The sequence below is a fragment of the Epargyreus clarus genome, unplaced genomic scaffold, assembly GCF_041222505.1.
Source record: "Epargyreus clarus isolate Ecla_fem2 unplaced genomic scaffold, WU_Ecla_fem_2.2 ptg000009l, whole genome shotgun sequence".
NCBI lineage: Eukaryota > Metazoa > Arthropoda > Insecta > Lepidoptera > Hesperiidae > Epargyreus > Epargyreus clarus.
This window is the reverse complement of record NW_027332217.1, coordinates 3,299,675-3,319,224: the sequence shown is the minus strand read 5'-3', so window position 1 is coordinate 3,319,224 and position 19,550 is coordinate 3,299,675.

Sequence of the window (19,550 nt, the reverse complement as noted above, 5' to 3'; positions counted from 1 at the left end):
GACCTAAATAGCTGGTTCTGAAAACGTTAATAGAATATTCGCAGTTATTTGTTAGGATTTGACGTAGATAAACAAGTAAATAAGCACAGAAAAAAACGTAGAATACTGTATACCTACACAGTCAAGTCCAAATTTAGTTAAATTAGAATATGAAGTGTGTGTAGTTTTAGGTGGTAGAAGCAGTATAGCTTGGTCGGGATGGTACCTCTGCACCTTTTTCTAGCGGAAAGCCATTCTAAGTTTTGAAGGTAGGGCATGGTGGCGGGCTCACTTATATATATGAGGTGACCATTTTCGTTCTCAAGAGTGGAGCATGTGGAGCCAATAACTAATTTCTATGGGGGGGCAGTGACCTACCATCAGGTGGACCGCATGCTCATTTGCAACTCCTATATTATGTAAGCGAGTATGTATTTCACTTGATACTAGGGGTCACTGTAACTGTGTACATTTGTAATCAACCCCAAATATGTATGGAATTATAGGAGTCCTAACAGAGGCCAACCACAAATATTTCATATAAGTCATATAGACTATATGTCTTACCACATTCAAACATTGAACAATTTATTGTATGCCAAAATTATCTAATTTTGAAATGTGGTAGGCAAAAATAAATTATTGAAATATTAATTATATTTAATGGACGGCAACACAAACGCTCTATCCAAGAATAAAAATCTATATTCCTTACTCGTATGCCTGGCCAGGAATTGAATCCAGAACTTCTCACGATACAAAAGTGTAGTATAAATCCAACCTAAGTTACCAAAGGCAATTCGGGCAAGTACCTTTATTTTCCAAGCAATTATGCTTAGCCCATATACCTCGGTGTCCGCATGCCGGGGCCCGTGTTTACCCAGCGGACAATAACTCCCAAGTATTCGCGGCTTCTGCGATGTCCCCGTACCCTCTTTATTGAGACCCAAATAGCTGGGGATCTGAGATAAGAGCAGCGTTCAATATTCGGAATACACGAAGATTTACGAATTTTGCTCCCTAAGATAAGTTGGAAATTTAGGTTATAATTTTGTATTTTACAACTTATGGGAAATAAATGCATAGAATATCGAAGTAATATCATTCAGCGTAACATTTTTTGATGAATATTTATTTTTTATTTTCAGGTTGACCATACATTCATTACTATCGTTTAGCAACTGGTATCTTTAGCTATGAAGTTGTCGTTAAGAGTATCAAAGGCTGCTCAGCATCTATTTTGTAACAAAATTTTAAAACAAAGTAAACATGTACCGCTTGTCGATCGCTCAAACAAATTCGACGCTAGAGCAGGAGCTCAAGCGACATTGTAGCCTACGCAACTATTGCCCAAGCAACTATAACCACTATTGTCAATGGGCGGTCGCCTTTATTGTATTTTTACCTAGCATGGGTGTCTAGAGTTCTTTAAATGTCAGGTCACATGCCTAATTTATGCTTTTTTTACAATACAGTACAGTAGCTCCTAAAAATAAACGCTTGAGTTAAACTTTGTCGTATTGTGAAGATAGCTGATTTGTCAATTAAGGTATCGATATAGATTGTTATATACAATTTACCTTGTATGCATGAAAATTAAGATCTAGAATGGAGCATCTGGCGAATGTGTGGTTGAGAAGTTAATGTTACACAGGGGAAACCATTATGTTTTTTTCCATTTATTGAAAAAAGTAATATAACTTTTTAAAATATATTTCGTCTAGAAAATCGAAAAGTCTAATATCATGTAAGATTTTTAGTTTTCAAATTTAGCTTTAGGGAATTTAGTTACGCTTCGAAAGAGGCTGTCGGGTAATCCCTCTAGGAATCGGTTTTCTGACTCCTAAAGCCTTTGAGCGCTTGAAAAATAACTTTTTGGAATATTTATAAGTTTGTTCTTTCTTGCTGTTCTGAAGGAAAGTTACAAATTTCATTTATTTGTAAAAGATAATAAAATATTTAAGATCTTCTGAGATTATTTCAATTTGGCCATAGTTAATGAAATGACTGAATTGATTAAGCCAGATTTACTAAAATAAGAGTACTTTATAAAGTAATATGGCCTCTATTCAGTCGAAGGTGGTAATGGTGGTGTTGTTCAGTTCCGAGCAGCGCATTTATTATTGTCTAATAAACATGAGTGTTAAAAGCTGCTGTGTTCTGGGGGCCTACCACCATCTTTCAAAAACCATCATAGTTCAGGAAAGTTATATTTCCTCCTGAAAATAGTAAAATATTCCGTCATACACAGTTGAACAAAATTAAACCCTTATTAATTTTTCGCTTATCCATTGTATAAACCAACTGAAATTGTCATATTTTGCTTAAAAAGTAAAATTTCCTGCAAGAACAGTAAAAGTATGATTAATTAATATTGTTGTAAGAGTAACCCTTCTGGTTTGTAGGGTGTGATAAGGAGACATATACCTATATCCAAGGTGTTTTAATTTAGTCTTCAGAGAAAACAACCCATCTGTGGCCGACCTCAAGTACCATTCTAATCTTATCTGGGGTTGATTACAGATGTTCATGTGCGGCAGTAATTACTTACAATTAGATGGACGGCACGTTTATTTGCTACTTCTACAACTAAAACCAAAAGCCCTATAAATTATCAACGGTTCATATGCCACAATGCCAAACAGCTGCTCACAGTAAAGTTAACAGTCCAGTACCCTTACCACGAGTTTTCAAAACATCCCACAATTTTACGTTACATTTACTCAATCCGTTATTCTGTTCCGTTTGTTTCAGTAGACTGAGTAAACGTAACAATAAGTGCTCAAGTATTTTTGTCTACCTCACATGTTCGCAAAAAAGAGAGACAAAACATAAAGCGCCATTTTGTCAATTTAGACATTTAATGTTACGTTACTGACACTATAGTTTTGATACAATCCGCAAGGGGCGCTGATTGGAATTTGTATGGGCAAATACGTAAACAAATACCAAAACTCATATTTGTCAAAACGTAAACACTCATGGTAAGGGTACAGTACAGTACACGGAGCTTTTAAATAAGGCTGTATTCAATACACACAAACTTCTTTATATAAAAACATCTTAGTAACTTGTTTTCATAATGGCGAACGTGATATTTTCATGTTGAAAAGCGCCTGACTCGACGTCATAACGAGGGAAGTTTTATTAAGACGTGACATACTGTCATACAGGCACGAATTCTGTTCATAAAAGTAGTTTGAAGAAAAGTTTAAGGTGCCCTTCGGGGTTTTAGGGACATGATGTAACCGTCACCTATTTTTGCATTAACAAAAAGTTTTTACTCTTCTGTAATATGGTTTGAAGACGTGGTAAGATAGACATACTTATACGTGGCAAGCTATACTAATCTTTAGAAGTAGTTTGCGTATTAGTGACCTGATATTATCAGATGTGCCTTTTGCCTACTACACTGTTTAAACGAAGAAGTCAGTAGTGTTTAACACTGCTGTTATTAAGCAGAAATAGATGTGGCAGATGTTAATCAAGCTCCAGAGTGTTTATCCTTTCGATACTTACATTTGACTAACTTCACGATACTCTAGTTCATCGTCGAAACAACTGACAATGTTTTCTAATGCATGCTATATATTTAACATGTATGGTGACCCGATATTTCACCCGCGTTGAAAAGAGTAAGTGTTATACTTGAAAGATTTTATATGATTTTTTTTGCGCAAAACTCTAATTATTTTCTTAAATAAAAATAGCCTAAGTTACTCCTTATAACATCAGCTAATTGCTAGTAAAGTTCCGTCAAAATCGGCTCAGCCGTTTCCGAAATTACCCGGAACAGACAGAGAGACAAAAATGTAATAATAGTTTTGTTGTTATAAATAAAGGTACTGTATAGGTATATTTTGATACGCACTTACCGAAGCTGTTATTTTGAAAACAAACATACACCAATTTTATTTATTTGTATAGATCACACAATAGATGTGGACAGTGTAAATAACTTTGACAATCCAGCGGATCCCCGCCGGCCGAAATTCATACCACTAGCAAACATGTGACAGCGTTACCGCCTGACCTAATTAGCGCGGGGTTTAATTACCGCGCCCGCAAGCCGCAGGGTTGGCTATAGAACGCGGGTATACGGGTCTAGTTCTACTATGTCAGCATTGTGACGAATTTCGGTTCTATGGGTCTAAAGGTGGGGTATGACATTGTGATGGAAGTTCGCTTTTATGCTACATTTTTTTGATAAAAACGTTCTAAGTATCTATCATTTTAGTCGACGTGAGAAAGGAGGAGGGTCTACATTAGTTTTTTTTATCAGTAGAATGCTTCTATTTCATGCAAACGTGTTTTATTGCATTGATAAATCCGCCTTATTGGGAAATAAGTCGTCATCCACACCCTTACCTTAGTTACTCCTTATAATATATAAGCTACCTGCCACTGAAAGTCGCCTTAAATTTGGTCCAGCCGGAAAAAACTGACAGCCAGACAGACAGACAAAAAAATTAATAATCGTTTTTTGTTTTAAAATACCGTATATATTTTCAAACGCACTTAGTAAAAAGCTGTATGATTACAAAGATACACTTAAATTTTCTTCTTATGTATATATAGATATGTAAATAACTTTGATAATCCAGCGGATCCCCGGCGGCCGAAATTCATACCACTAGCAAACATGTGACTGCGTTACCGCCTGACCTAATTAGCGCGGGGTTTAATTACCGCGCCCGCAAGCCGCAGGGTTGGCTATAGAACGCGGGTATACGGGTCTAGTTCTACTATGTCAGTATTGTGACGAATTTCGGTTCTATGGGTCTAAAGGTGGGGTATGACATTGTGATGAAGTTAGCTTTTATGCTACATTTTTTTGATAAAAACGTTCTAAGTATCTATCGTTTCAGTGGACGTGATAAAGGAGGAGGGTATATATTAGGCTTTATTTTCTTTTATCAGTTGAATGCTTCTATTCTATGCAAACGTGTTTTATTTTATTATTATTATTATATTTGCTTTATTTATATATAATATAGGAGTAGCAGACAGTTTTTTTGTTATAAGTACGGTATATACTTTATGACGCACTTAGCGAAGCTGTTATTTTGAAAAACAAACACACACCAATTTTATTTATTTGTATAGATCACACAGAATAGATGTGGACAGTGTAAATAACTTTGACAATCCAGCGGATCCCCGCCGGCCGAAATTCATACCACTAGCAAACATGTGACTGCGTTACCGCCTGACCTAATTAGCGCGGGGTTTAATTACCGCGCCCGCAAGCCGCAGGGTTGGCTATAGAACATGTATACGGGTCTAGAAGTATAGTACGTCATTGTGATGAGGTTCAGTGTTATAATTTTACGATAAAGAATATGTAAGTATGTATTGCTTCGTCACATCTTCTCGTCGCCTATACCGCAAAGCCTGAAGACCAAGGTCTTTGACCAGTGCGTCCTACCGGTGATGACCTACGGAGCCGAGACGTGGACACTTACAGTAGGGCTAGTCCATAAGTTGAAAGTCGCTCAACGCGCTATGGAGAGAGCTATGCTCGGTGTATCTTTGAGAGACAAGATCCGCAACGATGAAATTCGCATGAGGACCAAAGTCACCGACATAGCTCTGAAGGCTAGCAAGTTGAAGTGGCAATGGGCTGGGCACATCTGTCGAAGAGCCGACAACCGCTGGAGTAGACGGCTCTTGGAGTGGAGACCGCGTCTAGGCAAACGTAGTGTGGGACGCCCTCCTGCAAGGTGGCGCGACGATCTGCGCCGGGCGGCAGGAGCTAGTTGGATGAGAAGAGCCGAAGACCGGGCTCAGTGGGAGAGGCCTATATCCAGCAGTGGACTAACGTGGGCTGAAGATGAAGTATGTATATTACATTTTTTTGTTGAAGTGAGAAAGGGGGAGACTCTATGTTAGGTTATGTGTATTTTTTGATCATAGAAGTAGAAAATGTGTGTTTTATAAGGTTGTAGTTGCAAATAAACATGCAGTCTACCTGATGGTACGTGGTCAGTGCGACGCATGGACATCTGTAATCAACTCCATATAAAACAGGGAAGAATCCCATGTAGAAACCTGAACTCGATCACTAACGCGTTTCCACACCGGAGGACTAAGATGGTCTCATATGCGAGTTAGTCGGCATGCATATCCTCTCGCCGAAGTGCTAAAGAAGTGCTTTTCGCTAGAAATACGTGTAGTGATGGCATATTCCTAGTTTCTTATAGTAGGCAATTGTTCTTTATATGCATTTTACCGGTATATTTAATATATTAAAATAAACGTAGTCGCTTACATAAAAACATCTTTTTTTTAATTACAACACTAGCGATGAAATATTTATATTTACAACACACGAACTTTTAATTTTTAGTATTTTAACTGATTATAAGTGTAAAGGAAATACAACAGTTCTGAAAATAACTGACCTCAACCTCAACCTTTACATAGTAGCGAAGAAATATCCTCAACGAAAGATTGGCTAAGCTTCTGTCACTCCATCCGATACGGTAGCGAGAAGTGAAAATAAAGAGTCGATCTATCAATGGACAACGCAGCAATTCAATTGAGCTTGATCGCCCCCTGAGAGCCAAGAACACGGTCTTTGGCAGTGGTTGATAACATTTTATTTGTATTACATTTTTCATAAAAAATATGGGATGAAAAAGAACAATTTTTATTGAAGCTAAGTGAGAATTGAGTTGTCGTTGTACTTAATGGTAATAAAAACTTACTTAAGTAAAATATTAACATTAAAATAACTAAGAAAATCACATTTTTAATAGATTTCAAAGAAGGAGAGATTCAATGGACTGTTTAATTTGGCAACAGCTTCGAGACTTTAGAAAAACCTAGTAGACATACTGTTTTATATGTTAAAGGATTGAACGTACAAAGATAACACCTGGGCCTAGAACATTTATTATTTTGATATCTACCTGACATGGAAACAAATTTTGAAAATCTGACCTAAAAAATTGAACAAGAGTCAAATTAAAAATAATCGCGTGGTCGTATTAAAAAGATTTATGAGACAAACGAGAAATAGGTACCTCAAAAAATTTGTATATCATAAAATAGTTTATTTTACACCCGTCGTGGAACATTCACAGAAATTAAAAGCAAACTTATTTAAGACTGTATGAATGAAAGCCTCATAGTAATATTATCTTAATTGCGTACACGTGCGTATCCATTCTAAGGACTTGAGCCGGTAATTACACAACCTCCTTCAACTAGAATGCCTCGTAAAATACGAAATGAGACGAGAACTTAAAATAAAATCTTGGCGAATGTATTTTGTGGGAAGAAATATACGATAATGCGAAGTTTATGAAAGGAATTTTAAACAATATTCATTTAGAAGTACCTACCCTATAATAAGAAAAATATTTATTATTAAATTTGTGAAAATTAATTTGTCTAAAAGTTACTACAATATAAATAGTAAACAATGAGTTACAACGTCATATGTTTTTAATTAACCGCGGGCCTAGAATACTTAATTAACTGGGAATACTTGGAATACCTAATTATTTGAGGTCTGTGGCGAGGTGCTTACCAATATATTAGATATTCCAAATTAATTCTCAAATAGAGCAACGCATATGTAATTAATTTTACTTATAGGCCACAATTTAGTATTGGCTACAAATATGCCAAAGCGGCAATGACCACTTAACTTTTTATGTAGCGCGTATAAGTTTCTACTCCTTTTACATTAAAATAAAAAAGAAAACCACAAAAGTAAAAATAAAAAAAGGTTGAACACCACTGGCCACAAAGTAGGCACCTATGTGCCTATAAACGGTTGTCTACACACTCCGTAAACGGAAGAGGTGATATTTTCGCCTCGAGATAAAACGATAGATTTATTGCATCGTAGTGACGCTTACCAATTACTTTTTTACAAGCTTTTTTATAGTTCGTGCGCAATAAAACATAGGTATATTTTAAAGCTGTCACTATCGAATGGTATTAAAATATTGATGAGAATTTGAATGGATAAAATTTGGAGATTTTCAACAATATTTAGAATGGGCTACGATCAAAAAATATAGATAAGATATTAATTTCGTGTGCCTCAATGCTATGTATTAATGTTACCTCTTTAAGTAGGCAATTCTTATAAAAAAGAGTTGGTTTATGTGGTTTCCGTCTCAATTTAGAAAAAAACTAGCCGTTTGGGCTGTAGGGCGTGCCAAATAATAATACAAAGGCATTACCCTCCGAAATCTGTTCTAAAAATAACATAGCAACACTTAGCAATGTTATAATATTAAGAAATCAGTGTACCGGTATTGTAGTAAACCTTAATACCTTTGTGATCAAGGAAATAAAATTTAATTTTGTTACTATTGAATATTACAAAATTTGACTTTGAAATTGGTTTATTTAGTTATAGGGCATGCAATTTAACAAAGAAATTGTACTACGTGCTATCAAGGAGGCACGATAATCATATTTCAGGCAAAATATCTTAAGGGTTGTGCGACGTATATATGGGCGGCGAGACATTTTATAATATATAATATAATAATATTAATGTTTATCATGTTAATTTTGATTGTCAATGTGGAATTAATATTTAGATTAAAATATGGACGACTTCCGGTAGTACTTCAACACACTTTGTTAGTCATACCAAATAAATTATATGAATTATAATAATATTAAATATTTATTCTCGTATTTTTAAAACAATATTTTAAATATAATGTTATTTTATTAATAGTTAAATTTATTGTGAATCACGTCACTTGTTATAGCAAAACAAGTGATGTGAGAGGGTAGTTCTTATACTGTTTGTCACTCGAGTAGTATTTAAGTCCACGCGCTGGTAGAGCGTGATTCATTCGCATTTAATCAGTCGTGTAAGCCGTTACTCTGCCCGAATTGTAAACGAAAGTGAATAAAAGTGATTTTCATACGAGTCTTTTCGTTCATTTTTCATTAATATGGAACCAACTAAGAGCGGTAGTGGGAACTCGCCGACAGCAGCGGTTGGATGGACCTACGTGTCCACATGGTCATGATGGAGAGGAGATCAATGGTGACGTTTATTGGTTCGGGGCAATGGCGCGCACATTTGGCGCGCGTGTTTGATGATTTTCCTGGGATTGCTTTGAACGAAGCCTTAGGAAGCCATGCCGTTGGTAAAGCGTTTGACAGCCGTTGGATGCTTTGATTATGGCGGGACTGAACGTATGGAGCAGTGTAATTTTAGGGTGGACCCTGGTGTAGTATGACAGTCTATTTCATACGGGCGACACGTTGTCATTTTGATACTTATAACCACTTGGGTGGTCTATTGTTTTAATTTATTTCTATCTTGTAATTTTATAATGTTCACCTAATGTTTGAGTGTCCACAGGCTAAGAATCTACTATAGCTGCTTATTGGTGGTATTACAACGACACTGGACTTGTGTTGACCGCGAACGTACCGGAAAGGGGCCAATGTTACGGGTCGCTATAAGGCAGGATACTTTTTCACTCTGGTAAAACCAAGGCGGTGAGTTAGTAAGAGCCTTTTCGGTAAGTGACTCTATTACGGTTTAAGAGATACAGCCCTGTGACTCACGAACAGACAGCGAAGGGTTTCGTTTTATCCTTCGAGTACGGAATCCTAAAAAATCATTCTACAAGATGGCATTATAGATATGTTTCAATACATTTGAGTTATAGGGAAATAAAATTATTATTTTCCAAAGCTTAAAATCGATCTAGTAACTTTGCCTGAACGCTCCATAAGGCGCTTTCTCTCGCCTCGAAAATCGTTAATCCTGAGGATGTTGATAAGGACAATGGTACAAAAATGTTAAAGTCGTGTATTCGTGGTGTTTGATAATACTTCAAAATTTTTAAACTGGACGTTCAAAGTGGATGGAAATCGGGCTCAAAGATTCCGTTACTGTTAGTACATACAAACTTACAACCCAAGCCAATAAAAGCGTGTTAAAAATTGAGGTACTTGACGGTTTATAAATAATTTGGCTACCAGTATTTGACCACTGTTTGGAAAGAATTTACTTACACGAATTACGAATTTTACGATTTTGCGGGTACACTCGTTATTTCTTATGAAAAATTTCTGAAGGTTGTCGTATTAATGCAATTTTAAGTCTACACGTTGCTCAATGGAGACTCTCTCTCTCTCTCTATAGTCGGTCACTCAATGCTGAGGATCGTGACTTCTTTGCTTTATAGCGTCTTTCCAGAGATTGCGATTAGTGGCCTGGTGTATCGCCTCGCTGACCGGTATCTTTAGATGGTCCGATACCTGGTCTGACCATCGTTTTGGGCTGTGTCCTCTGGGTCTTTTGCCCTCCACCTTGCCTTTCACCAGTAGCTATTCTAGGTTGTCATTATTTCTTCGGGCTATATGACAGAAGTATTTAAATATGCGGTGCAGGCAAATGCTGGAGAGACGTTGGGAATGCTCTAGGTGTAATTCTTTTAGTAAGTTGGTTCATTGCCGTTTTAGCCATACCGATGCGGCGTCGTATCTCAGTTTCGCAGTTTCCTTTATCATTAATGACTGATCCCAGGTATTGAAATTCCTTGACGATTTCGAAGTCGCTGAGCAGATTTGTTCATTGTAGTGACTCAGAACGGTCGATCATCATAATTTTAGTTTTGCTCCTGTTTATCAAAAGGCCAAAGTCCAAGCTTGTACTCTCAAGCCGATTCATTAGGTCCCTCGTTTCTTTTTCTGATGAAGCGAATAGAGTTGTCTTTGATAAAGGCTCAATAGATGTGTTTGTGATATGGGTTCAGCGAAGATACGATACCGTAGCGTTCAGTGGCGCTCGTGTTTGAAGTTAACGGTGTGTTGTACTGAGCAAGGTGAAAGTGATTTAGGTTAGAACATTTAAATTTTGGGTCCTTGATGAACTTCCAGATTCTGTCATTTTATTTTTCTATATACAAATAGGGTATATTACAGAGTAATTGGTGCTAAGCTGACTACATTCATTTAAAGTAGTTACAATAATGACTTAAGAACGTGAGTAAACATGTTGATCGGACTGTACAGAGGTTGTCGTGTAGCCGTAATATGCGGTGTGCAGGCAGCTATGGTGGAGGTCTAGTTTCAGTAGAAACTATGTGTATTCATGTGAGTGGATTTGCGTTACTAAAAAGTAACAGGAGGTTGTTGCTTAAATGTCTCGAAATATTTGATGTATTTGGTCTAAGTAATTTTAGTAATTAGAAGTAATTGGTCAGCTAAGCTCTTGAGTTTATAAAAAAAAAAAGAGAAAAAAAAAAAAAATTATAATAATAATTCGTTTGAATTTATTTTACGCGTTTGAGTTTAATGTTAAGGGACTAATTCTTTTGTTTAAATGGTGTTGTAGAAAATATGAAATCTTATAATGACAATGCGACCGATCCATTTTGTGTAAAATTTTGTTAAATTAGAAAAGTGATAGTAAAGTAAAAGAGGTCGAAATCGAGTACGGTTGTATTGTGCGTTGAGAGATTCATGTGATTTGAAATAAACTATTCATCATTAGTCTTTTGGTTTTAGCGTGGTGAATAACCTTAATACGAGCTAATCAGGATTGGCCGAGCGGAAATTTTAATATTCGCCGTTTGTTTTTCTGCCTTACAGGAACAGCACACGAGGACGTTTGACTTGTCACGATGGCCATGCCGCGGATGGCCAGTGGAGGGTTGGTTCGAGTACGCTAAGTAAGAGATGGCACTAGCTGAAGAGACATCAGGGGTGGTTTGTCGATACCTGCTGCAAGTGAGTGGTCGGGGAGCGCGTGGTCCTTGGGTGCCACAACGCCACAGTTTTGACCGCCGAACCTTCATTTAATTTTTTTTTTTTTTGTAAAAAAATTACTTTCTTTTTTTTTAAAAAAAAAAAAAAGATAAAGATAAAAAAAAAAAAAGAGATTGAGAATAATAAGTTCAGATTATTGTTTAGATTCTGAACAGTATAGTGAGTTTTTGTAACTACGCTTTATTTATTTCCTTTCCGCATTTCCGTTCCCTAACGCTGGCTGATCACCATGCGTTTCCTTTTCCCGGTCTTGGAGGCTAGATCCCAGGATGGGTGATGCCTGATTTGTGTGTTGGCTAGATCCTTGGAGAGGTGATGCCGTTTTGTGTGGTGGCTAGACCCCAGGATGGGTGATGCCTGATGTGTGTGTTGACTATGTTATATTTATTGTGGGTTTATTACGCTTTATTTATTTACTTTCCGCATTTCCTTTCCCTGACGCTGGCTGGCCACCATGCGTTTCCTTTTCCCGGTCTTGGAGGCTAGATCCCAGGATGGGTGATGCCTGATGTGTGTTGACTGTTATATTTATTGTGGGTTTACTTTTGTAACGCCGACAATTGCGCAGAGAGCGCGCTGAATTAGTATGGCCGTATGGGCGGCGAGACATTTTATAACTATGTTATATTTATTTTGGGTTTATTTTTGTAACACCAGAATTGCGCAGAGAGCGCGCTGAGTCAGTATGGCCGTATGGGCGGCGAGACATTTTATAATATATAATATAATAATATTAATGTTTATCATGTTAATTTTGATTGTCAATGTGGAATTAATATTTAGATTAAAATATGGACGACTTCCGGTAGTACTTCAACACACTTTGTTAGTCATACCAAATAAATTATATGAATTATAATAATATTAAATATTTATTCTCGTATTTTTAAAACAATATTTTAAATATAATGTTATTTTATTAATAGTTAAATTTATTGTGAATCACGTCACTTGTTATAGCAAAACAAGTGATGTGAGAGGGTAGTTCTTATACTGTTTGTCACTCGAGTAGTATTTAAGTCCACGCGCTGGTAGAGCGTGATTCATTCGCATTTAATCAGTCGTGTAAGCCGTTACTCTGCCCGAATTGTAAACGAAAGTGAATAAAAGTGATTTTCATACGAGTCTTTTCGTTCATTTTTCATTAATATGGAACCAACTAAGAGCGGTAGTGGGAACTCGCCGACATATACCACCTTGAATTTGGTCAGGGTAGTGTATAGAATATGACCGTCCTCTCCTCCCACCCTGTCCCTCAAGGAAGACTGAGGTGACCTGCGCCCAGATTTTGGACAGACAGAATTTGGGTTGACGATGAAGATATAACTTTACAAAAATATAACAGTAATAAACTTTTTATTGCAGGCATTATAAAACTCAAATCCATAAAATAACAGTTACAGTCAGAAATATGAAAATATAAAAAATACAAAGGTAATTTATATTTAAATGTAAATCCACCTTTCATACGCGAGAAAAAATGTAAACGCAAAATGAGTTACTTTTTCAAAAGCTCTGAATAGACTAGAGATGAAAGCTATTTTATTCCAATCATAGTTTCGTGTCGGAAGATCCTTTGTTCGCGCCACGAAAGCCTAGATTTGACCCAGTTTTTGTACCGTCAGCAAAAAACTCCACGTATATACCGTAAAGGTTATTTCTACTGTCGTAAAGTACATTTGATAACACGATATGGGTTCGATATTCAAATGGGAAACATTAAAAACACTTGTGATCCCTTCCAAGTAAAATAGGAACGGTAATGTAGGTAAACATTATTCCGGCGACACTACGCTCAGAGAGTAGCGATGCCTTGATATTTTAAATAATAATTGTAAATCAATTATCTTTCTGTATATTTTTCATGATTTTAAACTTAATACATAATATTATTGTTATACACAGTGCGTATAGTCGTATCTTTACAACAAAGTAAATTCTCTGTCATTTTTAAAAGTTCTGCCATTTTTAGTGCCTATTTTCATGATATTAAAATATTCACAGAATTTAATTTCCTGTTTGTCTTACTTCAGATTATTTCTCAAGAGACTGGTTACTATTTACCCAAAAATTTCAATAGTACCTGCATAGGTTTAAGTATAGCGGTTGCAAAAGGATTTCATATTTAAGTTGATTAATACTCGTTAATTATTGAAATATGTAAATTGTTATCACCAAGGCGCCATAATCGCATTGGCGATAAAGCCATTTTTCTGAATAAAAAAAAATCATTACTATAACGCTATTCTAATTCTAAAATAGTGGTCAAATCTCTTCATTTCTCGACTACGCCTATTTCTGTCATCTAGCCATAGCGCACTCGGAATTGCGGGTTCATCCCCTCTCACCCCAAAATTTTAAGCAATCGAATTCGTATAGCCGTCGTCAGAAGGGAGGATTTATGCGTTCATACTGATTATAACTCTTCTTCCCATTCCAAACTTATTTCTCGTCCAACTTGCTTTACGTCTGTTGTCAAACAATACCTTTATACCACGTAACCCTCATCGTGGAAATAAATTTGGAAACAAAAACGGAACGGCTACTTTTGTTGTTTTTGAATTACCTACTGATAAGCTCTTTGTACAGTTCGGAATTAATATGGTAATTATGTAATGTAATGCTAATTTTGTAATACATTTTACCATTCGGCCAGACCTATATCAAATTTTATCAGACCGCAAAAAGGTAAGGTTTTTTTACGAAGTTGAGCAGAAATTTTGCTAAGGTAAAGCCCTGTTACTGTTTTATGAGCGTGTGTGTTTACATAAATACATTTGTAATGTATGTCTCATTCTTTGGCACATTCTGCAGCCCAAACAACTTGTCGGATTTTAACATATGAAGTGTCGTTGGATTCGTGTAAATTGTGGAAGTCAAGGTGGTAGAACGCCTAGTGGTTAGGCTTCGGCGGCACCAACGTCACACCTATTTCTGTTTAATAATAGCAGTAGCACTGCTGTGCTCTGGTTAGAAATGATAATGGAGACATACTTTTCCTGTCTGTCCATCTTAGTCTCCAGGTGTAAAGGACGCATCTGTGGCCGACCTCATGTAGGAATCTAATCTTATCTGGGGTTGGTGATGGTAATGGTAATTTCCATAAGCGATGATAGTCACTTACCATCAGGTGGACTGCATGTACGTTTGCTACTCCTATATTACAAAAAGAATCCAGTAGCAACATGCAATGAGTTCGAAAAACAATTTCACTTACAGTGGATACACTTTATGTTTATTTTCACTTACCATAAAAGTGAAACGCCGTTTAGTTGGCGAATAATGATCCAAGAAAACTTATCTCGCATCTACTTAACTAACAAGTGAAATTTAATAAAACAGCGGGTTTAGTAAATATATGCTAATTAGAATGAAACTTCGTTTGTAATCGTCAAAAAGGCTAAGAGTTTTTAAGATATTTTAATTGTTAAATAATCAAAAATCAGTTTCTATATCATAAGTTATAACTAGACGAAAACCATCAATAATATAATAATTGTATAATTTGTATGAAAGGCAAGTCATTTGTATGAATACATCTTGTATGTAAATTATATGATATTTCGAATTCTGCTAGTTACTATAAAACTGTAGTCAGTTGTTCAGTAAATCCACAGAACATAAATGCTCGGGAAAAAATATTTATTTATTGATTGCACGGCAAAGGTTGTTAATGTATTTTTCATACGATTTTAGAAAATCGGTACCAATTTCATGCTTATATCGATATACCTACATACTCGTACCTATCTGCCATTTAACGCTTAACGCTTATTGTCTATTGAATTTTTGCCTACTAAAGATCGAAATTGGATAAGATCAAGCCCGTTTTTCAAATTTTCCAATTGTTTTACTTACCAAAGTTTGCATTTAACAAATTCTTCATATTTTTTCTATTATCAAATTTCGATCTTTGACACGTAAGATTTAGACAGACTGAGTATTAATAACGTAGATCGACGTATGTAGAATGAGATTACATATCTTATTTTGTTCTAGTTACTTCTAATTTGTCCTACAATGTATTGTGCTACTAATATAGCTCATTTACTTGCTTCTATCTAGACTTTTTGCAACTTATTCCCAGGGTGAGCTTGACAAATTACTTGTCGTAGCCAAGCGCCGTGTAAGTACGATGCTCTAATACTTTGTACGATTTATTTCCAGGACATTATCCAGCCGATTTGTTTTAGCAATGGCATACTGTGACACTTTTATATTACGATACAGTTGATGCAATATGGGTTTGAGGTTCTTCTCCATGGTAAAAACACCTAATGGTAGTAGCGATTATTATGAAATATGTTCTATTTACTAATCATAATTGCTGTACCCTTAAGGATTTTAAACATTATGTATATTAATTTTACAGTAAAAAATGAATGCATTATATCCCGCTCTGTCGCGTGTTAGAATTCCCCGCCTTAGTCGTAACATCATCATCATCATCTACCCATTACTGTCCCACTGCTGGGCACGGGTCTCCTCTCATAATGAGAAGGATTAGGCCGTAGTCGTTTGAGATTTTTTTTTATAAATCTCTCAGGTATGCAGGTTTTCTCACGAGGTTTTCCTTCACCGTTTAGCAAGTGATATTTAATTTCTAATACGCACATAACTTTTTAAAAATCAGAGGTGCGTGCCTGGGATTTGAATCTCGGACCCCTCGATCGACAGGCCGAGTTTCTTAACCACTAGGCTATCACTGTTTTTTTCCTAACGTCGGCACATTCTATCTCATCCTATCATAAACCATACCCCCGTAACCTATCTCATACCATCCTGTTCCATTTCTTTTAACTCAAAAATATATACTTGCATTTATTGGTTACTGGTGGATGTCCATTGGAAGTTTTTCTAAAATTATGTGCGCTGCAATATTTTGAAATGAAATTTAAAAAACAATGTATCACTAGTAATAATGTATCACTACGTAATAAATGGAAACTTAATTGATGGAACTCTTGGCTACGTTAAAGAATAAAACTTTGTAAAAATCGTCCTCTTTAGCTTCATTCAATCTTCACGATATTCATACTCGTATTATTAGTAAACATTTGAATCGGTTTTGTGAGAATATAAAGCAATACTTTATACTTATTTTATGTTATATTTTTATATCTGTAGAGTATAAATACGAGCTTAGTAATTATGTCTAAAAGCACTTGAGAATTCAGTCTGGATACGTACTAAATGAAAGCATATTATACATAACAGAGTAGTTTGATAAGTTGAACCAGAGAGTTCTCGCAGCTTACAATAGTTATTGTTTGTGATATTATTAGTGTGTGTACTTTTAAAGAAATGAAGGTGGTAGAACCCTTTGTGGTTCGACTTGGGCGGCACCATCGCCACACCTATTTCTACCTAATAACAGCAGTGTTAAGTGCTGCAGTGTTCCGGTTTGACGGGTGTTTTAAGGGTGACAGAGTTTTCTGAGGCTTTCCAGCTTAGTCCTCTGGGGTAGCGGCGCATCTGTGGCCGATCTCACATAGGAATATCTAATCCTATCTGGAGTTGATTACAGATGTCCTTGGTCGGCAGTAGCCACTTACCATCAGGTGGACTGCATGTTCGTCTGCTACTCCTATATCATAAAAAATGCATGTTTGCTGTTTATGTGGCAATAAGTATTCATTATTTAGATGTACGTAGAGTAACAATAAATATAGGGCCAAAATTATTATTACAACAATTGCACCATAAACAAAATGACAAAGAACAGTTACGACAAATACTCAAACAGTTTGCTTTTCCCTAAGGCTCTGTTAGATTACTTCTAGTAGTGATGGGCCGTGCTGCAATTTGTTTGAGGGCTCGTTAAGTAATTATATGAAGCAGTTATAGTGTTGTTGTTAATGCCTGGACGCAAGTTATGCGTTCGAAATGCCGAAGATTTCCTTACTAAACTAGATGTTAAGGAGGATTATTTGGTGTTATTTTAGCGTATATTGATAGCGTATACTGATATTGCACATCACAAGTCGTTGGGTGTATACGCATAATCTTGCACAGGAGTTACCTGTTTGTGTGGTAAAATAAAACAGGAATTTGAAAATTCATGTCCTTTTAAGGGAAAACTTTGAAGGTCTAGGAGCATAAAATTTGGCACCGTAGTTCTTCGTATATTTAAAATAGATGAACATAACAATAAGAAGTGATTTTAGGGACTAAAAGTTAGTCGGTTTAGCGGCATGAAATCATGTACTGTATTAATTTATATATCATCTGTCATCAGTAAGATAGAATTTGAAAAATATATCATCTAACGGGGTTTAAAAGGGGGGGAAGTGCGAAAATTTGTGTAACGATTTTTCATATAATGTAGTTGATTACCTATTAAGAAAGGATTTTAGAGAATTCGTCTTCTGAGGTTAAATCGGGAATGAAATCTTGTAACATATAAAACATCTACCAGTAGACTACACTTTTATTTAAAGACTTAGCAGTTCTAAGGCGAGTGTGAAATCGCGGGTTAACTGGTACACGACAAAATATAAGCACTATTTCTTAGTCCACTGTCCATTTGTTACCGTATAACTCGAAAGTACCTCTTCTAATTGGTCGCGCTAACTTATTGGTTGTTGTTAGTGATATCCTGTTGGTTTGTGACCGCTATTTATTACCTTCATCAATAATAATTGTGGTTGGACTTGCGTTGGCCTATTTTAAAATTTCTGCCTGCCAGTCAGTATTCGTTTATATTTTTTATATTCGTTTATAATATTCGTTCGAAGGTGGAATCCTTTGTGGTTCGATTCCTGATGCACTACCGCATAAGAGTAGTGGTAAGCGCTGTATTTCGCTTTGAAAGTTGTGATAAGAGTCTTATTGGCATGGTACTACCGTGCCCCCAGATTCGAGGCGTTCCTACTTAATCTATTGAGGTAGCAGCATCAGTGGTCAACCATCTTTCATCTCTGGTCATCTAATCTTATCCGGGGTCGATTATAGACATCCATGGACGACAATAGGCACTTAAAATCAGGTGGACTGCATGGTCGTTTGCTACTTCAATATTATAAAAAAATCTGTTAACATATTTGAATTATTCAAAAACAAATAGGTGACAAAACGGTAAGTTAGATTCCAATGGTATGCATATTGCCGTAAAGTTACAAACAAGCATACTTATTAAGTTGTCACATAATTAAATTGTTTGTTCGCAACATTGTAACTTTACTGGGAACTGGTTCTCAACCTAATGGTGTTAATGAGCAAAAATTGTACGTTTGTGTATCCGCACAATCTTATAATTATTATAGTAAATAGTTCAGTTGAATTAGAATAACTTTAACACAAATAAAATCGAGTAAGAAAACATGAAATGTATTAGTATGATAAGGGTGCTACAGAACTTAGCAATAAAACTTTACTTAAAAAGATTTTTCATAAATATCATCTTAAATAAATCTTCAAAAAATTAGATCTATTTTAACCTCTTATTTAACTCACTTTGTTGGTTCATGTGCTTGGGAAAGTCAAATCTTGAAATTAAATTTTAACCAACTTTATTTTTTATTTTAACCAATTTTAACTCTAACCAATTGAGGTGAAAATTCGCATACACTTTTGGTTTGCGATTTGAATGAATAATGTACTTTTTTTTTATTATTTTTATTAGTATACTATACAATAGGGAACAAAATACATATACAATCCACCTGATATTTAGCGATTACTGCAGCCTATGTATACTTAATTCGGTTCTTAATTCAAAACGTATATGTATTAAAAGACGTTTCACTAATGCTTTGTTGTCCCTACTTACTTATTCGGTTCTTAATTCAAAATATATAAGT